The 24,101-nt window shown below is 43.0% G+C and overlaps 1 long non-coding RNA gene across 2 annotated transcripts in view; it reads right to left on the bottom strand.

Annotated features, from left to right (window-relative positions):
* LOC110142058 (uncharacterized) overlaps positions 1-23,843 on the bottom strand; it is a 163,148-nt gene extending 139,305 nt beyond the window's left edge. Inside the window, exon 1 of one of the 2 annotated variants that reach the window (XR_011487710.1) lies at positions 23,507-23,843. This is a non-coding gene — a long non-coding RNA (uncharacterized lncRNA). The remainder of the gene's footprint in view (positions 1-23,506) is intronic. The other variant, XR_011487711.1, reaches the window with a different exon arrangement.
* Between the last annotated feature and the right edge of the window lie 258 nt (positions 23,844-24,101).

The following is a 24,101-nucleotide window of genomic DNA, read 5'->3' as shown; positions in this document are numbered from 1 at the left end:
CCGGTGTCCTTGAAGTTATAAATCCTCCCTGATAGTCCAGTGCCACACCTTATTTACTCATTAGGTCTGAATCTCATCTTGTTTACCCGAGTGACTCTAGACAAACATCTGAACTTCTCTGAGCCTGCGAGCTGTCACAGCATTGGGGATGTGTTCCCACTTCAGGAGTCTCTGGGTTTAGTAAGTGGGGCTCTGCGCGTGTGTCCAGTGAGGCCACAAATGCTCCACAAACACACCTGCTCTCCAGAACCCATTCTCCAGGAGATGCTTGTTTTATGAACGGTTGCTCTACCACTAGAGCAGGTTTTCAGCAGCGCCCCCTTGTGGCACCACGTTTTCCTAATTTCCTTTTAAAAAGTAAGACCGTCCTCAGGTAGATAAAGCAGTTGGGGATGGATACTCACTAATTCCTTTACCAATTCATTTCTGGATTTTAAACCTCAGCCACTTTGGACAGAGGAGTCTGGCAGGCTACAATCCACAGGGTCGCACAGAGTCGAACACAACGGAAGCAACGTAGCACGCACGCACGGAAGCTTGTTTACAGTGAAACAAAAATGTGAACATTCACCAATAGTACACTTGCCTGAACAAATGCTGGATTCTTTACTCACCAGAAAGAAATGCCATTAAACGTAAGCAAATGCATAAATGGGGTACAGTTTATCATGTGGCTAGAGTACAGGAAAAACCAGGTCACAAAGCAAGAAGAGAAATTATTTCACACATGCAATAGGAAAAAACATGAGGTTTATTAGTCAGCTCAGACTGCTATTAAAAAATACCACAGACAGGGTGGTTAAAACAACAGAAATCTATTTTCTCACACTGAGGAGGCCAGAATTTCAAAATAAAGGTACCGTCAGGGTTGGTTTCTGATAAGTCCTCTCTTCCCAGTTTCTAGATGGACACCTTCTTAATGCATCCTCACATAACTTCTTCCCCATTCATGCACAGAGCAAGGGGGAGACAGGGACAGAGAGACAGATGGACAGAAACAGCGATCTCTACTTTTGTTCCCTTGGGGACTCTGCTTCTACATGAAAATTCAGTAGTTTCTTTCATAATAATGTTATTTGACTTTTATGGAGATACACATGCTCAGTCGCTCAGTCATGTCCAACTCTCTGCAACCCCTTGGACTGTAGCCTGCCAGGCTCGTCTGTCCATGGGATTCTGCAGGCAAGAATACTGGAGTGGGTTGCCATTTCCTACTTCAGGGAATCTTTCCGACCCAGGGATCAAACTCGTGTCTCCTGTCTCCAGCATTGTAGGCAGATTCTTTACCACTGGCTCACCTGGGAAGCCCTTTATGGAGGTATAGTTGATGTGTAATATTATATAAGTTTCAGGTATACAAAATACAATTATTAAAAGTTATATTCCATCTATTGTTATTATAAAATACTGGCTGGCACTGATAACCACTAGCTTGTTCTCAATATCTATGAGTCTGTTTCATTTGGCTCTTTTGACTTCAGATAACCTGAATTATCTCCCCAAAGCTCCTTGCTCTACATGCAGTTACATTGGGGATCAAGGCTTCAATATATAAATTTGGGGGAGACTGTTCACCCCATAACATGAGGCAATCAAGAAATGTTTGCTCCTGGGGTTGCTGTCCCTGGGGTAGAATGTTGAGTGTATGCTATCCTCACTAGTGACCTCACCAACCCAAATAGCAATCAGAGATAAGGCTTCTGTAATAATGAGATGGAGGCCACTCCATCCCATTGGGCAATTCATTGAGAGAGAGCAGCTCTGTTCTTACCATGACCTTTATCTAAGATACCATCTCCATCAAGAAGTGCCTGGTGCTTCCCCCACAGGCATCACAGTCCTTGGGACCCCACAAGTGACTCTGATATCTGTTGCCAAACTCTTCATAACTTCCCAGCAAGGGTGGCAGAACAAGCTTTCCCTCCCAGAGACGGCTCTCCCAGGGGCTAAACCTATCCATCTATTTAGATCTGCTTCTGATCCAAATCAAGGTCTGGAGAGAGGGCTGGCCTCTGGCCATCAGAATAATGCAACCATTCCACTGCTCTGTCCACCTTTTCTTTCCCCTGGGCCATCTGCCTAGGGAAGCTGTGGAAGAGAGGAGGCAAGTCCATGCCCCACTCTCTGTAGGGTTGGAAGATCAAGGAAAACTAACCAGAATCTCAGCAACAGAGCAGTGCCTCCACCCCTACATGGAAAAAATATCTACCACTAACGGCTCTGTCTGGGTGTTGCTATCCTTTGGGCCTTGAAATCGTTTTGACCCATTCCTAAAGCTGGCCACACCGAAGGTCAAAATCTGCTGTTCTAATAAAATTTATTTTCAGGTGTCTGAATAGGTCTTTTATACCCTGACATCTGCTCTACATGTTTTCCCCTAATCCAGGTGCTCCCTGGCATATTTCAGGAAGTTTTGCATTTATGGAGTGTTTGCTATACAGACACTGAGACTAAGCACTTGATATGCAATATCTCATTAATCCTCAAACAACTCCATGAAACAGGTATGATCATTATATTCCTTTTGTAGAAGAGAAAAATGAGGCTTAGAGGAGTAGATCCAAGATCGAAGGCTGATCTATAACAAAAGATTCAAATCCACATCAGTCCAACCCCAAAGCATCATTTTTATCCTGTATTTCCAGTAAAAGCTTGATTTCTTTGATCAACAGACCTTTACAATAACATCTGTGCTATGATAACTGTTAGTGAGACATCTAGTAACAAAACAACAGACCCTTTTATGTTTTCCTTGCCTGATACTTCAGCTGTTTTCATATTTGAGGGGTGGCCAAATGATACTCCTTTAGTGACCATTATTTTAGCCAACCTCATTCCCTTCCAAAGATGTCAGTGATTCATTTCTGTCACATCTATGTCCTCAAAGTCTACTCATCTAACAAAACAGGAAAATAATAAGGTCTTACAGACTCAGGTAGAATCTATACCTGTAGAGAAGAAACACCCCTCTGAATCCCCAATGCTTGAGAAAGTTCTATCACCTCCCATTACAAGAAGCATACCTAGTATCCATATGCAATATCATTCCCCAAGGGAACTAGAGACCCTTGGAGAAAAGGTTGGTTCTAGGACTGAAGCAATAAATATATAAGATGAGTCTGAAGTTCTTATAGTGCCACAAAGGAAGGAAATTCTTGAAAAAGAAATGACAGAGGCATGTCAGATGATCACATGAGCCAGCAAAAGAGCATCCAATGGCCAAAATAAAGAATAATTTGACCACATTAACAAATTGAAAGATAAAAACCATATGATTATCTCAATAGACGCAGAAAAAGCCTTTGACAAAATTCAACATCCATTTATGATTAAAACTCTCCAGAAAGCAGGAATAGAAGGAACATACCTCAACATAATAAAAGCTATATATGACAAACCCACAGCAAGCATTACCCTCAATGGTCAAAAATTGAAAGCATTTCCCCTAAAATCAGGAACAAGACAAGGGTGCCCACTCTCACCACTCCTATTCAACATAGTTTTGGAAGTGTTGGCCACAGCAATCAGGGCAGAAAAAGAAGTTAAAGGAATCCAGATAGGAAAAGAAGAAGTGAAACTCTCTCTGTTTGCAGATGACATGATCCTCTACATAGAAAACCCTAAAGACTCTACCAGAAAATTACTAGAGCTAATCAACGAATATAGCAAAGTTGCAGGATATAAAATTAACACACATAAATCTTTTGCATTCCTATACACTAACAATGAGAAAACAGTAAGAGAAATTAAGGAAAGAATACCATTCACCATTGCAACAAAAAGAATAAAATACTTAGGAGTATATCTACCTAAAGAAACAAAAGACCTATACATAGAAAACTATAAAACACTGATGAAAGAAATCAAAGAGGACACAAACAGATGGAGAAATATACCGTGTTCATGGATTGGAAGATTCAATATTGTCAAAATGGCCATACTACCCAAAGCAATCTATAGATTCAATGCAATCCCTATCAAGCTACCAACAGTATTTTTCACAGAACTAGAACAAATAATTTCACAATTTGTATGGAAATACAAAAAACCTCGAATAGCCAAAGTAACCTTGAGAAAGAAGAATGGAACTGGAGGAATCAACCTGCCTGACTTCAGGCTCTACTACAAAGCCACAGTCATCAAGACAGTATTGTACTGGCACAAAGACAGAAATATAGATCAATGGAACAGAATAGAAAGCCCAGAGATAAATCCACGAACCTATGGTCACCTTATCTTCGATAAAGGAGGCAAGAATATACAATGGAAAAAAGACAACCTCTTTAACAAATGGTGCTGGGAAAACTGGTCAACCACTTGTAAAAGAATGAAACTAGAACACCTTCTAACACCATACACAAAAATAAACTCAAAATGGATTAAAGATCTAAACGTAAGACCAGAAACTATAAAACTCCTAGAGGAGAACATAGGCAAAACACTCTCTGACATAAATCACAGCAGGATCCTCTATGACCCACATCCCAGAATATTAGAAACAAAAGCAAAAATAAACAAATGGGACCTAATGAAACTTAAAAGCTTTTGCACAACAAAGGAAACTATAAGCAAGGTGAAAAGACAGCCCTCCGATTGGGAGAAAATAATAGCAAATGAAGCAACAAACGATTAATCTCAAAAATATACAAGCAACTCCTCCAGCTCAACTCCAGAAAAATAAATGACCCAATCAAAAAATGGGCCAAAGAACTAAACAGACATTTCTCCAAGCCAGACATATAGATGGCTAACAAACACATGAAAAGATGCTCAACATCACTCATTATCAGAGAAATGCAAATCAAAACCACAATGAGGTACCATTACACGCCAGTCAGGATGGCTGCTATCCAAAAGTCTACGAGCAATAAATGCTGGAGAGGGTGTGGAGAAAAGGGAACCCTCTTACACTGTTGGTGGGAATGCAAACTAGTTCAGTCGCTATGGAAAACAGTGTGGAGATTTCTTACAAAACTGGAAATAGAACTGCCGTATGACCCAGCAATCCCACTTCTGGGCATACACACCGAGGAAACCAGATCTGAAAGAGACACATGCACCCCAATGTTCATTGCAGCACTGTTTATCATAGCCAGGACATGGAAGCAACCTAGATGCCCATCAGCAGATGAATGGATAAGGAAGCTGTGGTACATATACACCATGGAATATTACTCAGCCATTAAAAAGAATTCATTTGAATCAGTTCTAATGAGATGGATGAAACTGGAGCCCATTATACAGAGTGAAGCAAACCAGAAAGATAAAGACCATTACAGTATACTAACACATATATATGGAATTTAGAAAGATGGTAACTATAACCCTATATGCAAAACAGAAAAAGAGACTCAGATGTATAGAACAGACTTTTGGACTCTGTGGGAGAAGGCGAGGGTGGGATGTTTCGAGAGAACAGCATCGAAACATGTATATTATCTAGGGTGAAACAGATCACCAGCCCAGGTAGGATGCATGAGACAAGTGCTTGGACCTGGTGCACTGGGAAGACCCAGAGGGATCGGGTGGAGAGTGAGGTGGGAGGGGGGATCGGGATGGGGAATACGTGTATATCCATGACTGATTCATGTCAGTGTATGACAAAAACCACTACAATATTGTAAAGTAATTAGCCTCCAACTAATAAAATAAATAAATAAATAAAAAATTAAAATGCAAAAAAAAAAAAAAAGAAAGACATTTCTGCCATTTGGTAAACGACTGGGAGTGTGCAGCTATTATAATCTGCTGGTTTCATTTGTATATAATATAACCATTACTATATTGGCAATGACTGATAATTAGAGATGAAGGAACTGAAATTCAAAAAAAAAAAATAATCTGTGCAACAAGATTAAAGTAAATTTAGACCATAACGTAAAGTATAAAGTAAATGTCAGTGATTGTTTGCTGATACAAATTAACAATTATGTAAATAAATAAATGGAGATGAGACAGACTCCCATGCAGAAGAATTCTAACAGTGTATGTAAATACTCCACCCTAAAGGAGTGAAGTATAATCCCCCACTTAAGTGGGAACTGCACATAATGACCTCCTTCCAATGAGGATGGTATGGAAAGCAGAGGGAAGAGTAACTTCACAGTGGATGAGCCTGATAAACACTGCCTTTGTTCAGGTGATGAAACTCAAGCTCAACAGAGGTAAATCATGTTGACAGTATATACCTTTGACATGTGATAAAAACGGTACTTTATCTCTGTGGTCTTCTTTGCAAAAACCCAGTCTAATCATGAAAGAGATATCAGCCAAAACTCAATTGAAGGACATTTTACAAACTATCTGGCCACTGTTTAAAATGATCATCAAAAAAAAAAAAAAAAAAAAACAAATAGAAACCTGAGACATGGTCCCAGCCTAGAACAGTGGAAAGAGACAGAACTCTACAAGTAAGTTTATGTCCTGGGTAGGATCCTGGAACAGAAAGGGCAGATAAAGACAAACTAAGGACATCTGAATAAGTATGAACTATAAATGTGTCAATAATAGTTCATTAATGGTGACAAATGTTAATTGGTATAAATATTGCTAATAGGAGAAGCTATGAGAAAAGTATTTGTAAGCTCTTCTATTTTCCCAATTTTCTGTACATCTAAAACTGTTGCAAAAAATAAATTTTATTAAAACAAAACATGCTGACCTCCCTGAACTCATATCCCTTATGTTATAGCAGCTCATGAAAGATATTCAGGCATGAATATCACCATTTCCACAAAAGTCAACAAGATCTGTGTGTGACTCTCTTCCCCTACATACCCAGGAACATTTGTTCTCAAATTAAACCCTGTTCCCACTGGCAACCCCGTGAAAGCAGACTTGAAAACTGGAGACTACTGTCAGCATAATGACGGCATGAGGTGCTCCCTTTGTCTCTCCTCTTCCATCTGCAACCAGTAAAATACCCACGACTCAACAAAGGTGACTCTGCCCAGCACACCAGGATGCCGGAGAATTCCACAAGTCTGTACACTTGAAGGCGGGTGGACTGAGCCACACAGAGGAGGCAGGTGAGGGGACAGAGGAGGAGGCGCCTGCCATCCCAGACCTTCAGTCGTGGCAGATGTACCCAGAGCCCCAAGAGCTCCAGTAGCTTCAGGGGAGGCAGCCCACACAGCACAAGCCTCCCAGCTTCAGTGGTGTCCTTGGCCTCAGAAACTGAATAGCATCATCATGACCTGTGGCCTTGTCCCTCCAGCCATGAAGACACCCAAAATCCAGGCCCCCAACTGCAGCACCCGTGAACCTGACAAACCAGCAGCAGCAGAGACACCAGAGCCCGGTTCCCCACCTCACTGTTTCCATTCTGCAAAGTCAGAGCCTGCCATCCAAGAGATCTTGGATGGGGTGAAGGCTCACACCATCCCAGTGACGCAGGCAGCAATGCCAGGGACACCCTCAGCAGCAAAGCACCAAGGACTCCAGAGGCACAAGCAGAGACCACAAGGGCAGCAGGCATCACCTCTAAGGGAGGTGGTGGAGGGTGGAAAGTGCCAAATCTCAAATATAACCAGAGTAGGAGAAACTAAAGTAATGCTCAAAATTCTCCAAGCTAGGCTTCAATGGTATGTGAACCGAGAACCTCCAGATGTTCAAGCTGGATTTAGAAAAGGCAGAGGAGCCAGAGATCAAAATGCCAAAATCCATTGGATCATAGAAAAAGCAAGAGAGTTCCAGAAAAAACATCTACTTCTGCTTCATTGACTATGCCAAAGCCTTTGACTGTGTGGATCACAACAAACTGTGGAAAATTCTTCAAGAGATGGGAATACCACAACACCTTACCTGCCTCCTAAGAAATCTGTATGCAGGTCAAGAAGCAACAGTTAGAACCATATACAGAACAGCAGACTGGTTTCAAACTGGGAAAGGAGTATGTCAAGGCTGTATATTGTCATCCTGCTTATTTAACTATATGCAGAGTACATCATGAGAAATGCTGGGCTGGATGAAGCACAAGCTGGAATCAAGATTGCCAGGAGAAATATCAGTAACCTCGGATATGCAGATGACACTACCGTTATGGCAGAAATCAAAGAGGACCTAAAAGCCTCTTGATGAAAGTGAAAGAGGAGACTGAAAAGGCTGGCTTAAAATTCAACATTCAAAAAACAAAGATCATGGCATTTTGTGCCATCACTTCATGGCAAATATATGGGGAACAAGGGAAACAGTGAGAAACTTTATTTTGGGGGGCTCCAAAATCACTTCAGATGGTGACTGCAGCCATGAAATTAAAAAACGCTTGCTCCTTGAAAGAAAAGCTATGTCCAACTTAGCATATTAAAAAGCAGAGACATTACTTTGTCAGCAAAGGTCCATATAGTCAAAGCTATAGCTTTTCCAGTAGTTATGTATGGTTGTGAGAGTTGGACCATAAAGAAGGCTGAACACCAAAGAATTGATGCTTTTGAATTGTGGTGTGAGAGAAGACTCTTGAGAGTCCCTTGGAATGCAAGGAAATCAAACCAGTCAATCCTAAAGGAATTCAATCCTGAATATTGATTGGAAGGACTGATGCTGAAGCTGAAGCTCCAATACTTTAGCCACCTGATGTGAAGGGCTGACTCATTAGAAAAGACCCTGATGCTAGGAAAGATTGAAAGCAGAAGAAGAAGGGGACAACAGAGGACGAGATGGTTGGATGGCATCACTGACTCAATAGACCTGAGATGGAGCAAACTCTGGGAGATAGTGAAGGACAGGGAAGCCTGGCATGCCTCAGTCCATGGGGTCGCAAAGAGTGGGACTGGACTGAGTGAACAAGGAGAAACCAAAAACATGCAACAGCACCACCTACTGGGGAAAAAGAGAAAGGCCTCTAGTTACTAACGGTGAATTGAAACAGAAACAAGAGGGGAAAACAATGAAAAAGCGTTTCCGAAGGAGGAGAGTGTTCTCCTCTGCTGGTTAAATGCACCAGCAGAGCAACAACAGATAAAACCCCATAAAGAACTACAGTAACACAGTATCACAAAAATAAAATGACAATTCCCCAGAAACCAAACTTAAAGTTACAGAATATTAACCTCTCTCATGGAGATACTCAACAAGCTACAAGAAAATTGAGAAAGGCAATAGATTAAGCTGAGAAAAAAATTAATGAAAAAAGAAGGTATACTTTATCAAAGAGGCTGATATTCTAAAAAGGAATCAAATTCCAGAGCTGAATAACTCAATAGACAAGATAAAGAATTCATTAGAAAGCTCACTGGAAACAGAGCAAACCATATGGGAGAGAGAATTAAGAAGCTCAAAGATATAAATCATTCAGGTAGAAGAGGAGAGAGAATTAAAACCTAAAAACGGGAAGAAATTCTGCAAGAACTATTTGACTCTATTAGGAAGGGCAACACTAGGATAGTTTTCCAGAAGGAGAAGAGAGGAAGAAAGGAGCAAAGAACTTACTTGAGGAAATAACCACTGAAAACTTCCCAACCTGAGGAAGGAACTGGATTTTCAAGTCCATGTGGCTTAGAGAACTTATCAGTTCAGTTCAGTCGCTCAGTCATGTCCGACTCTTTGCGACCCCATGAATCGCAGCACGCCAGGCCTCCCTGTCCATCACCAACTCCCGGAGTTTACTCAAACTCATGCCCATCGAGTCAGTGATGCCATCCAGCAATCTCATCCTCTGTCGTCCCCTTCTCCTCCTGCCCCCAATCCCTCCCAGCATCAGGGTCTTTTCCAATGAGTCAACTCTTCGCCTGAGGTGGCCAAAGTATTGGAGTTTCAGCATCAGCATCAGTCCTTCCAATGAACACCCAGGACTGATCTCTTTAGGATGGACTGGTTGGATCTCCTTGCAGTCCAAGGGACTCTCAAGAGTCTTCTCCAACACCACAGTTCAAAAGCAGCAATTCGGTGCTCAGTTTGCTTTATAGTCCAACTCTCACATCCATACATGACCACTGGAAAAACCACAGCTTTGACTAGACGGAACTTTGTTGGCAAAGTAATGTTTCTGCTTTTTAATATGATATCTAGGTTGGTCATAACTTTCCTTCCAAGGAGTACGCGTCTTTTAACTTCATGGCTGCAATCACCATCTGCAGTGATTTCACCTCAATGCAAAAAGACCTTCTCCAAGGCACATTATACTAAATTGTCAAAAGTCCATGACAAAGAAACAATTTTAAAGTCAACAAGGAAAAAAGGATTGTAACCTACAAAGAAACCTCAATTAGACTATCAGCAGATTTCTCAGCAGACATTCTATAGGCCAGGAGAGAATGAAATAACATAGTCAAAATATTGAAAACTAAAAACTCTCAGCCAAGAATAATCTGTCAGCTATTTATCCTTCAGACATGAAGATATAAAGACTTTCCCAGACAAACAAAAGCTGATGGTGCTCACCAATTCTAGACCTGTATTATAACAAGTGTTTAAAGGTACTCTTTTACCTTAAATGAAAAAATTAAAGTACACAAAACTTTAAGAAGGTTATAAATAGAAAGACAGACTCAGGAAATTGCCACTCCATGTCAGAATGGATTGTTGTTAAACAATTACAGCATAAAGGTTAAATGAGGATAAGCAGTAAAAATAATTATAGCTACTTAAATTTGGTAACAAACTCACAAAAGGATAATTTGAAACAACAAAAAATAGAAGGGGAAGAGGAAAAGAATGAAATCCACACAAGGAAATGAAGCTAAGATGATATCATCACAAAAGGGACCAATTTATCTATGAGACGTTTCATACAAACCTCATGGTACCCATAAAGTATAAATTGAGAGCAGAGACATGAAACATTTAAAAAGAGGAAACTGAATAAAGCCTAATAATAGAGCACCAAACTAAAATGGTAGGCAGAAACACAGGTAAAAAAGAACCTATAAAGATATAGAACAACCAGAAAACAGAAGACAAAAAGGCAGCACTAAGTTCTCAGATATTAGTAATAACTCTAAATGTAAATGTGGAATTGGCCAATCAAAGACATAGAGTGGCTGGGATGATTTTGAAAAGAAGACTCAACTATATGCTGCTGCCAGGAGACTCATCTCAAAAGACAAATGTACGCTCAAAGTGAAGATATGAAAAATGATACTCCAAACAAATGGCAACCAAATCAAAGCAGGTGTAGCCATATTCATACCACACAGAAGAAAATTCAGGCCATGAAAGGTCACAAAGGTGGACACTCTATAATGATAAAGGGAACAACTTATCAAGAAAACATACAGTTATTATTATATATACACTTAACATAGAAAGACAAAATATATAAAGCAATTATTAACAGACCTAAAGGGAGAAATTGACAGAACACAATAGTAGTAGGGGGCTGTAATGACCATTCACATCAGTGGATAAATCATCAGACAGCTTATTTAAGAGTACATCATGTGAAATGCCTGGCTGGATAAATCACAGGCTGGAATCAAGATTGCCAGGAGAAATATCAGCGACCTCCGATATGCAGACAATACCACCTTAATGGCAGAAAGTGAAAAGAAACTAAAGAAATTTCATCACTTGATGAAAGTGAAAGAGCAGAGAGAAAAAGCTGGCTTAAAACTCAACATTCAAAAAACTAAGATCATGGCATCCAGTCCCATCAGTTCATGGCAAATAGATGGGGTAAAAATGGAAACAGTAACAGATTTTATTTTCTTGGGCTCCAAAATCAAAGCAGACAATGACTGTAGCCATGAAATTATAAGATGCTTGCTCTTTGGAAGGAAAGCTATGACTAACATAGACAGCATATTAAAAAGCAGAGACATTACTTTGCTGACAAAAGTCTATACAGTCAAAGCTACGGTTTTTCCAGTAGTCATGTGTGGGTGTGAGAGTTGGGCCGTACAGAAGACTGAGAGCCAAAGAATTGATGCTTTCAAACTGTGGTGTTGGAGAAGAGTCTTGAGAGTCCCTTGGAATGTGAGGAAATCAAACCAGTCAATCCTAAAGAAAATCAACCCTGAATATTCATTAGAAGGGCTGATAGTGAAGCTGAAGCTTCAATATTTTGGCCACCTGATGCAAACAGCCAACTCACTGGAGAAGATCCTGATGCTGGGAAAGATTAAGGGCAGGAGGAGAAGAGGGCAAGAGAGGAAAAGATAGTTGAATGGCATGACCGACTCAGTGGACATGAGTTTGAGAAAACCCTGGGAGATAGTGAAAGACAGGGAAGCCTGGCACGCTGCAGTCCACGGGGTCGCAAAGTGTTGGACATGACTTAGTGACTGAGCAATAACAACAAAGGGAGAAACTGGCAGCAACACATTAACAGTAGAGGACGGTAACACTCCCCTCACATCAGTGGATAGGTCATCAAACAGAAAGTCAACACGGAACAGCAGCTTAAATGAAACATTAGATCAGATGGACTTCATAGGCTTATATGGAACATTCCATTCAAATACAGCAGGTTACACATTCTTTGCATGTGCACATTAAACATTCTCAAGGATAGACCATATTTTGGAACACAAAACAATTCTCAATAAATTTAAGAAAACTGAATTCATATCAAACTTTTTTTCTGATCACAATGGTAAGAAACTAGAAGTCAACTGTAAGAAGAAAGGTGGAAAACCACAAATATGTGGAGAAAAACATGCTACTGAATAACTATTGAATCAAAAAGGAAATAAAAATGAAAATATAATATACACATGAAATAATGTTGTATTTTCATTTTTAATTTCCTTTTTTATTTCTTTACTGATTCACCAAAATCTGATTTTTTTATTTTTGATTCACCAAAATCTGTGTGATTCAGCAAAAAATAGTACTAAGAAATTCATAGCAATACAGACCTACCTTAAGGAACAGAAAACTCTCAAACAATTTAAACTTACACCTAAAAAAAATTAGAAAAAGAACAAATGAATCCCAAAGTTAATAGAAGGAAGATCAGAGAGGACAAATGAGATAAATACCAAAAAGACAATAAAAAAAGATCAGTGGAATTAAAGCTGGTTCTTTGAAAAGATAAACAAAATTTTAAACTGTTAGGCTGACGCTTTAAGAAGAATAGAAGATTCTATTGAATGAAATCAGAATATTGCAATAATCTTGCAATAACTTTCTATGATGTCAGATGGTTACTAGATTTATTGGGGTGATCAATTTCATAAGGTAAAAATATAAAATCACTATGTTGCACACTTGAAATTAATATAAACTGTATGTCAACTACATTTCAATTTAAAGATTAAAAGAAAAAATATATTTTCACAATACTAAAAATTGATTAGTGGTTAATGCAAAGTGAAAATAGTGGTTTAAACAAGGATAGGCCAATTGCTGCTGAAATTCAAGGGTAATGACAACTAAGAATTTGTCATTGGATTTAACAACATAGAGTTCCCTGGTGACGTGGACTTTAGCAGTTTCAATGAATGGTGAGGACAATTTATGATGACAGAGAATTAGAGAAATCCATTAATCCATATAAGATATATTCAGTATGCCCATGAAATAATGTTTAACCTCATTACTCATTAGGGAAATGCAACTCAAAACCACAATATGATACCACCCTACAAGTAAAATACTAGGATGGCTGTAATGAAAAAGTGAACAGTATAAGAGTGGGAGGGTGTGGAGGTACATACATTGCTAGGGGGAATGTAACATCAGCTTAGGTGGAGCTGGAAAACAGGAATAAAAATAAATGAGAAAAGGATGGAATATCAGAAGCTTTACGAAGGATAACCCAGTGGACCATGGTAGCTAATTGGGTGTCTTGCATGAGGAAGAAGAAGGAGTCAAAATGAGTGAAATTATGATCCCTGTAGATCCAAATCATGCTTCCACCACTTATATTTTGGAGAAATTGCATGACATATTTTAACATCTCTGAATTTTATTTCTCCATCTGTACAATATAGATCTCTACTTCAGAGTATTCTTAAAAGTCTAAATGAAAGGCTTCTGTTAAACCTATTAAATAAATTTATGAATAGTAATGCAAAGAGGGAACTAATTTGATGGCAGGATGCTGGTACTTACACATTCCTTTCATAAGAGTAATGAACTCAAATACGATCCTAGAGGGAGAAGCATCTCATCTCTGAATGTCTTGTCTGCACCAGAACGCAAGATTCCTCATTCCCCACCTCCTGAGCACCATGCCCCCATTGTCCACTGAAGAGAAAATTCCTCTTTCAACCACCAGCTGCTCAAGCTGTCATTAGGATGAGCTCATTTTGAGTCAGAGCACCCGAGTCAGAAAACCAGGGTCCTTGGCGGGAAACAAATGGAAGGTTTCTAAATATTCCAGAACTCCAAGGTCTTCAGTGACCATGTGCTGTGCTGTGCTCAATCATGGCCGACACTTTGCGACCATGAACTGTAGAACACCAGATTCTCTGTCCATGGAATTTTCCAGGCAAGAACACTGGAGTGGATCTTTCCAATCAAGGGATCAACCCGTATCTCTTGCATCTCTTGCAATGGCAGATGGATTCTTTACTACTGAGCCACCTCAGTTCAGTTCAGTTCAGTCGCTCAGTCATGTCTGACTCTTTGGGACCCAATGAATCACAGCACGCCAGACCTCCCTGTCCATCACCAACTCCCGGAGTTTACTCAAACTCATGCCCATCAAGTCGGTGATGCCATCCAGCAATCTCATCCTCTGTCGTCCCCTTCTCCTCCTGCCCCCAATCCCTCCCAGCATCAGGGTCTTTTCCAATGAGTCAACTCTTCGCATGAGGTGGCCAAAGTATTGGCGTTTCAGCTTCAGCATCAGTCCTTCCAATGAACACCTAGGACTGATCTCCTTTAGGATGGACTGGTTGGATCTCCTTGCAGTCCAAGGGACTCTCAAGAGTCTTCTCCAACACCACAGTTCAAAAGCATCAATTTTTCAGTACTCAGCTTTCTTCACAGTCCAACTCTCACATCCATACATGACCACTGGAAAAACCACAGCTTTGACCAGACGGACCTTTGTTGGCAAAGTAATGTCTCTGCTTTTTAATATGCTATCTAGGCTGGTCATAACTTTCCTTCCAAGGAGTAAGTGTCTTTTAATTTCATGGCTGCAGTCACCATCTGCAGTGATTTTTGAGCCCAAAAAAATAAAGTCTGACACTGTTTCCACTGTCTCCATATCTATTTCCCATGAGGTGATGGGACCAGATGCCATTATCTTAGTTTTCTGAATGTTAAGCTTTAAGCCAACTTTTTCACTCTCCTCTTTCACTTTCATTAAGAGGCTTTTCAGTTCCTCTTCACTCTCTGCCATAAGGGTGGTGTCATCTGCATATCTGAGGTTATTGATATTTCTCCCGGCAATCTTGATTCCAGTTTTTGCTTCTTCCAGCCCAGCATTTCTCATGATGTACTCTGCATATAAGTTAAATAAGCAGGGTAACAGTATACAGCCTTGATATACTCCTTTTCCTATTTGGAACCAGTCTGTTGTTCCATGTCCAGTTCTAACTGTTGCTTCCTGACCTGCATACAGGTTTCTCAAGAGGCAGGTCAGGTGGTCTGGTATTCCCATCTCTTTCAGAATTTTCCACAGTTTATTGTGATCCACACAGTCGAAGGCTTTGGCGTAGTCAATAAAGCAGAAATAGATGTTTTTCTGGAACTCTCTTGCTTTTTCAATGATCCAGGGGATATTGGCAATTTGATCTCTGGTTCCTCTGCCTTTTCTAAAACCTGGGAAGCACTTTAATGATTATGGTGAAGTGATAAATATGAATATGGAATTATCCAGTGTTGGATTTAAGGCTCTTCTCTGTCACCAATTGGCTTGGGATGCCAATTACCTGTCCTGCAAAAATGGGGGTAATAATACCTACCCTAGAGGATTCGTGTAAGAATTAGAAGAAAATATTTCTAAAGTGCCCAGGACAAAACCTGGTCCAATATAGGTTTGGAAGCCCAGTTTCCTTCCCTTGTTTTTGTTGTTGTTGTTGTTGTTGTTGTTGTTGTTTGTTTGTTTTTTGTTTCCTGCTTCAGGTGAAGTGAGAAGAGACACTGGGTGGTAGAATCTTACCCTGCCCCTGGGCTTATGGGCATTGATGTCCAGCCATGACCAGTCACCTGGGAAGCCAGTGTGAGGATGATATCTCTCACGCCCTCTGCTTTATGCTCAGCCAGTGGGGGAAGATGCCATCCCTCCTGTTCCTCTCTCACCCAGCCAGCCACCCAACAGTCTCCTGGCACTGATTCGTAATGCTCAATCCTCACGGGAACTCTGCCAGCCCTTCACTATCTGAGGTCAGAGGTAAGGTGGCTTAACTGAGCTGTGACGGGAACAAGCCAAGGCACCTCATGGCAGTAGAGTGAGTCCACCTCTGACACAAAATCTGAGAGCTAAGGCAGGAGGCCGCGGCTTCCAGAAGGTAAGGACCCGCAAGGAAGGGAAAAGCTCCCACACACCACAGTGCAGGCTGCCTCGGGACCTCAGACAGTGTGAGGCTGAAGGTGGGGTGGGGAGCCCCCACCTCAGACCTCTGAACCAGGCAAGGTCATGGGAGGTCATCTGATCCACCCTTCCTGCTACGTGGACTCACCCCCAGGAACCTTCAGCAGCCTCGGTGCTGAGTCTTCAGCCTGCTGAGCCCCCAAAGGAGTGGGAGGAAGAGTAGCTCATACCCTGGGTGCTTATCTCCTTGTCCCCGGCTCCCACAGCCCATCAGCCTCCTAAGGGAGCCCCAGGTGAGCCCAGCAGGAAAGACTCATGACCAGCCCAGGGCAGACTGTGGCAGGGGATTTAGTTAGGTCCAAGGTGTTTGGTAGAGTCAGATGTGGGAGAGACCATTTCCAAACATTTGAGATCCAGACATACTTTGTGAACAAGTAGTAGGATTTCAACAAGCAGGGTTGGAGGCAAGTGACAAGGGGAGGAAGCCATCATTCCAGGCAGAGGGGTGTGAGTGAGTAAAGAGGAGGCTGACCTAGGAACTGGGCCGGCAGGACTGACAGGTCAATGAAACAGGCAGGTTCAGACCATCCCATAGCTCCATCTCTCACACCCCTCACACCCCACGATAGGAGGGTGAGAGGACATCACACTTCATTCTAACTTCCAGTGCCCCTGTCCCAGACAGGAAGGCTGAGGCTTCTTTTCTAAGACAATTCGCAACTTTGCCCAACCAAGCTCATTCTCTGGCCTGAAGTAATATCAATTCCTCTACCATTCTGCAGGAAGGTGGTATGGGGGCCCGTAGGCTAAAGCTGGGGTCCAGGTTATCACAGGTGGCCTGGAATAAAGGCCCCTACCCAGTGTACAACATGCAATAAATTCTCACACACATGGTCACCCACACATAAACACACAAACACACACACACTCACACACACTGCCCAACACCTGCAAGGAAGCCCTACACAAGGTACAATGGAAGCCTCAGTCCAGTCCTTTATGGGTTCCCACCTACCTATGCTTCCTCCATGGACTCCCAACTCTGCATCCAGGCCCTACCTCCCTTCGCTGGGGTGTAGTCAACACCTCTACACAGTCCCCACACCTGGGCCCGTGTTCTCAGAAAGGCACACATCAGTCACACAGCAGATGCTATGGGGATTAACACAGTCAGGAAGGTCCCCTTTGGGAAGCTTCAGGAATAGAAGGGTCAGGAGTTGAGTCGACGGCAGAAGAGAGCTCATCCCTCACGTGTGAGGATCCTAGGTAGGAGGGCAGCATAGTGAAACTTCCTCTGACTCGCCCACATGTGTCCAGCGAGTTGAGGGCATGAAGGTCAGAGGAACACAGACCAGGGGCAGCTGGAGCTGGACTAGAGCTGGGAGAGGCAGAACCAGAAGAGCTGGACCAGAGCTGCAGGCCTCGGGAGCCGAAGAGAGAGATCCTAGGGGTGCTGATTCCTCTGCTTCTTCCAGTGATGTTATCTTCATGGTCTGCATGGCTTATGGACCTCACTGTAGATAGGAGTCAGATGCCCCTTTTATTTCAGATGTTGCTCACTGATACCCTGGGAATGCAAGGCAAAAGGTTCCTGGAACAGCTGAAGGACAGAAGGGCCCAGAGGAACCAGCGTAGACCCAGTGCTACTGAATGCAATGCACCCAGCACATTGATCCCAGTTTTAACCTTTCCCAGTTAACACTGCATTGTCCAGAAAGAGAAGCAGTGGGGCCAGAGTTTGACAAACCCAAGCCCGGACAGTGAGGGACCCAGGAAAGCACAGGATGGACACGGCTCCCAGCTCTCACCTCGTGCGTGTCCTCTCGAGACTCTGGCTGGCTCGGCCGTGCACAGTGGACCCCACCGCCATGGTCCCTGTCGTCCTCCTGCAGTCCTGTTCCTGAGTCATGGACAGAGTGGAGCCTGAATCTCAGCCTTGAAAACCTATACCCTCCCCCGCTGCCAGGAACTCCAGTGATATGACGGCACCTATCATCCCCTCTGCAGAGAAATTCATTGAGCAGCAAAAGGCAGAAGGAAGGGAAGGGCTCAGTGGGGGAGGGAGGGATCTGGGCCACGAGCGAGAAGTGCAACCTGCCTCTTCCAGTCTCCATTTTCTCCTTCTTCTCACATGTCTTCCAAACATATAGTCCACCTGTGAGGATCAACAGTATAACCATGACAGCACCTAGGATGCCTCCCACTGGAGTGATGTACAAACCTGTTTCCATCACACAGAGGGAGTGAAGAACGTTAAGGTAAGAGAAAACATGAGATACCCACTGCCAAGGGGAGGCAGAGAGCCGGTGGAGAGGTCTGCAGGGTCCTAGTTCAGAAACTAAAGAGGAAGAAGCCTGGCAATATCATTCATTCAACTCCTGCCTTGTGCAAGGGATACTGAGATGAACAAGACAGGGGAAAGACTAAAGGACACCAAAGTCTGCCAGCCAGAGGGACTACAGTGCAATGGAGGTTTACACCTTGGACACAGGTCTTCATGAAGGGCATCCCAGAAGAGGTGATGCATAAACTGAGTCTTGAGGGAGGAGTAGGAGTTTGTTAGTTATTCAGAGTGGGCACAGCATCCCAGGAAGGAGGAGCATCATGTTCTGGGAATGTCTGTCAGATCATCAGCCCTGGGGGGTTGCCATCACCCCAGTGCTGCCGGCAAGAGAGGGACAGGGCAGGGAGGAGTCAAGCAAGGAGGTCAGAGGGAGAAAGAGTCTCTTTGCAGAGGGTCTTGTGAGTCATGCTGAGTTGAACTTTACCTGACTCCAGGATGGGACTGAGTGTAGGCTAACAGGGGGTTTTAAGTGATGCTGACACATCGCCTCCCCCTCCCAGCAGCTCATGGAGGATAGGTTGGAGGAGCAAGACTGCACACAGGATACCAGGTCATTCATTCATTCAGTGAAATACTGTAAACCAATTTGTCACATGCTCTTCTTGGGACAGGGATTCAAAAGAAAACTATGCATGGCCTGTGCATAGTTCTGGGCTATGGAGGAGACAAATCTATAAACAGAGCGCTGATACTCAGTGTGGGGTGGCCATGGAACATTCTTTATAAAAAAGGGAATGCCTTAAATCTGTATCACCTCTCTGGGTGGGTGAACCATGGGAGATGAAGCTGCTGGAAAGAAAGCTGTGGTATTTAGGAAATCAAGGACATGTACACAAACTGAGTTCAGAAAATAATTTGATTGATGGAGAAGAATCACTCTGTTGTATCTTTGATTCAAGAGGAGTTTTAGGAAAAGATTGCTTTAGTTCCCAGGCAGTTTTGTTTGTAGATGCTAAAGGGGTCCAGAGAGAGAGAGCCCACTCACTCACAGACTCGTGAACAGTCAGCTAAAGTGGTTGAAAAAGCAGGATAAGGCTGGGTGAAGGTCAGGTGAATAACATGGGAAAGAGGGTGGGACAACCAGAGACCGAACCTTTGAAGTGAAGCAATGACTCACTCTCTCATGTGGGCAATAAACCCTCTCAAGGGAATTCCAAAAATGGTCTATTATTTGAGCAAATACAATGCCCACTTTGAGGATAGATGCATTTATCATTAATGATTATTAAAAACCAATTCAATGACTTAAGTCATATATTTCTCTAATCATAAACAACAGCAGAATCAAAACAACAGGAAAAACAACTCTAATGACAACTGTGCTTTTACGAAGGTACAATACTGGCCTTTGAGTTGGACAGAAAGCCTTGCTTTAGAGACGTTCAGGGCTCATGTTCAAGGCTGTGTACCTTAAAGTCAGTGAGTGTTTAAGTAGAAGGGAAATTTTGACTTCTGAAAGAAACAACTACCTAAGGAGAGATCAAAAGTTAAACAACTCTGTGGAGATAACAGATATGCTTTGTATGACATCAGGTGAAAGCTAACAGAGGTGGCAATGTCAATAAAACAAAGACACCTGAGAAATTTTTTAAAAGGGGTGAGGGGGAACGCCTGAGAGCAGAAGTGGCTCAGACAGTAAAGAATCTGCCCACAATGCAGGACACCCAAGTACAATCCCTGGGTCAGGAAGATCACCAGGAGAAGGGAATGGCAACCCACTCCAGTATTCTTGCCTGGAGAATTCTAAGGACAGAGGAGCCTGGAGGGCTACAGCCCACGGGGTCGAAAAGAGTCAGACAGGACTGAGTGACAAACACTTTCACTTTCTGAGACCAGAATGGTCACACCACCTGCAGGCTCCTGTGAAAATGAAAATGCAGGGCCTCTGGCTTAAAAATTACTTAAAAATTTTATGATGACAGCTTTAAAACAAAGAGCGACCCAAGTCCAAGATCTTAAGTGACAACACAGGTCACATGCCCAGGAGATAGCAGTGCCTGTGGGAGATCTTTCAATGGGAATAAGTTAGGAGGTGAAGGACAAGGGTAGAAGAGCTAATGGAAAAGGAAACAGCATTTCTAGAGCTCAGAAGCTGGCAATAGCAGAACACATTTCAGAACTCCAAGCAAGCCGCTCAGTGTGAAGTGTGTAAGTGAGACCAGAAACATGGGCAGAGGAGCTTCTGAGCCCTGAATCCAACAGGCAGGCACTGGGTCAGATCACAAAGACAACACAGAACAATGGCAGTCTGATTTCTCTTCCAAAAGACCACTCCAGGCACACAGCAGATGATGCACAGGGTGAGGGGAAGTTCTGGAAGGCTGCTGCCTGGACAACAGGGGTAAGGGGTGGAGAGCATGGGTGTGAGGGACGGTTAAAAGCAGAAGCAAATTGGTGTGCTTCCCCGGCTCCTGTATGGGAAGTAGTGCTAATAACACAGTGGGGGCAAAAGCCCAGAGCCCTCACCCCCATGCACCTGAGCTCTCAGGTGCCCTTCCCCTCTGGGAGGTGCACTCACCGTGGGAACAGACTTCTCCCAGGTCTAAGGTGGCAGTTTTCTGGTCCACCTGGTTGCTGACCACACAGGTGAGGCTGGCACTGGGCTGGCTCAGGGACAAGTTCATATGCAGGCCCCAGGAGCTGGGGGCTGGTCCTGGTGCCCCACCCCACTCCAGCTCCCTGGGAAGACCCTGGCTCTCCCAGGTCACATTCAGGTCCTCTGTGTTCCCTGGGACCCTGCACTCCAGGGTGACATTGCACCAGCCTGGTGTGATGGATGGTGACTCCAGCAGGACGTGGGGAAGGGGCGCAGATTCTGGGACAGGAGGAACAAAAGAATGGAGCTCACATGCGTGGAAAATATTCCAGTTCTCTCTTTCTCATCCATTATCTCATTGAAGTGCCGCAATCTTCCCTGTCAAAATGATGAGTGCATTTTCCAGATAAAACACAGTTTGTTCACACCCCAAATACGTAGCAATGACCATAGGAAGGGAGCCCTATGAGACCTCACTGGACTAAAGAAACCTTAAATTCTTCCATAAGAAAACTAAATGCTGGACCTCACCTTCCAGAACCCATTACTTACAGAAGCTGGGATGTTTCCTAGAAAGGAAAGGTTTGGGAACAAAGGGTTTGTCCCAGTCCAGGACCATTGCCCTGCTTCTCCTGCTCAGATGATGCTGCACAGCCCTTGTGGAGCACTGACACCTGTGCTGGGATGCCGGAAGTAGAGACTTTTCTGAGAGATGAAGTGGTGGTGACCACGAATGACAACTCCAACTGTGGTCAGAACATGCCATTAAATGTGAGGTCCACACAGGCAGAGAAGTCATTGATTGACAAGTCAGCCTTAGAAATCAAATGAGGGGACCTCCCCGGGGGTCCAGCGGCTAAGTCTCCACGCTCTCAATGCAAGGGGCCCAGGTTCCATCCCTGGTCAGGAAACTAGACCCCACATGCAGCAACTAAGAGTTCACGTACTACAACTAAAGATCTCACGTGCTGCAATGAAGATAAAAGATCCTGCGCAACAAGTAAGACCCACCACAGCCAAATAAATAAATATTAAAATTAAAAAAAAGAAATTACATAATGACCTAAAGCTGCAAAAGGCCCTTTCATAACAGATATTTCCCTATGCAATAGGAACTTTAAACAAAGTCTTGATCAACTGAATTTAAGTAAACTTAAATAAGCTTTATCCTCTATCTATTAAGGCTTTTGGAGCTGGACTTGTGGCATCTTTGTGGGTGAAGCTGGCCTCAGGCTGGTGCTCAATAGGAGAGAGGGCAGGAAGCTCTAGGTACACATGAATTTCCAAACTGTGGTCAGCAAAATAGTGTCCTCGCCCTTCCATCAAACATCTCAAAATCTGTGAGGATGGCAGAAAGGGAATGAGATAACAGAATTTAGGTTGTTAATCAGCTGACCTTCAAATAGAGATTATTCCAAATTATCTGGATGGGCCCAGTGTAATCACAAAAATCCTTAAAAATGGAAGATGGAAAGAGAGTAGCTCAGAGCAATACAATGTGAGAAGAATTGGTCCCACTATTGCCAGCTTTGAAGGTGGAGGAAGGTTGTCTCAAGCCAAGGAATGTAGGCAACCACTAGAAAGTGGAAAAAACAAGAAAACATTTCTGCCCTGAAGCCTCCAGGAAGGAACACCTTGTCTTTAAAAGCTCTGTGAGACTGTGTCCAACTTCTGACCTACAGCCAGGTAAAATAGAATATTAAATTTTAAAAAATTTTTTGTTGTTTTATGCCACTCTTTGCGACCCCATGAGCTGTAGCCTCCCAGTCTCCTCTGTCCATGGGATTTCCCAGGCAAAAGTACTGGAATGGGTTGCCATTTCCTTCTCCAGGGGATCTTCCCAACCCAGGGATCAAACGGGGTCTCCTGCATTGCAGACAGATTCTTTACCATCTGAGCCACCAGGGAAGCCCTACATTTGTGTTATTTTATACCACTAGTTTATAGTAATTTATGATAGCGGCAATAGAAAATTAATATACAAATCAAGTAAACTAAGTCCTAACAAACAATGATAATTGTTATGAAAAATACATTTCCCCCAAATTTTCATTCTCCTTTCCCAAGACACTGAAGTGATTTTATCCCTGGTATGCATTTCAGTTCTGCTCACCATTTGTGGTGAACCTACTTACCCTAATTCTGAATAGAAAATAGAATATGAAAGCTAGTGTCTAGAAGGCATCCTGAAAAATGGGGTCTATGTGATCCTCCTAGGACAAAAGAAGGAGGGAAGCCATGGTGAGGAGGTGTCGCTTACCATAGACAGTGAGGTGGAAAACCTGGCTACATTCTCTTCCTCCAGTGAAGCCGGCTTGAGCCTGGTACTCCCCACTGTCCCCTGGGGTCAGGTTCTCAATCCTCAGGGATGTCACATTGGGCACATGGACCCTGTGCTGGTACTTGTCCTGGAGGCTGACCCAGGTTGGGATGTCTGCCCTATGGCGGACTCGCAGCAGGACTCTGTAGTTTGACTCAGGACCAAAGCCCCATGAGACCTCCTCTGGGTCAGCTTCTTGCTCCTTGATCACATGAAACAACACAGAACCTCCTCAGATCCCCTGCAGAGGAAAGTGGGCTCCAGAACTCTTTGCCACAGTACTGAAGATACCTAGGGCATTTGGAACAGGAAACGTGAGTATTTCCAAATCAAGAACAAATGAGAAAGCCACAGAAAGCCATCTTTCTAATGAAATCTACCCAATATTCTCTCTTGATTCTTGGAAATCAGTTAGTAAAATTAATTTAAAGAAATTCTGGAATCAAGTCCTGATTCTAGAGAATTGTAACTTTGAAAACGTTACTTAAACTTACTAACCTTCTGTTTCTTTATCTGCCTCATCATAATGGTATGA

Source organism: Odocoileus virginianus, chromosome 5, assembly GCF_023699985.2.
Source record: "Odocoileus virginianus isolate 20LAN1187 ecotype Illinois chromosome 5, Ovbor_1.2, whole genome shotgun sequence".
In the NCBI taxonomy this organism is placed as follows: Eukaryota; Metazoa; Chordata; class Mammalia; order Artiodactyla; family Cervidae; genus Odocoileus; species Odocoileus virginianus.
This window is presented reverse-complemented; position numbering and strand designations above follow the sequence as displayed.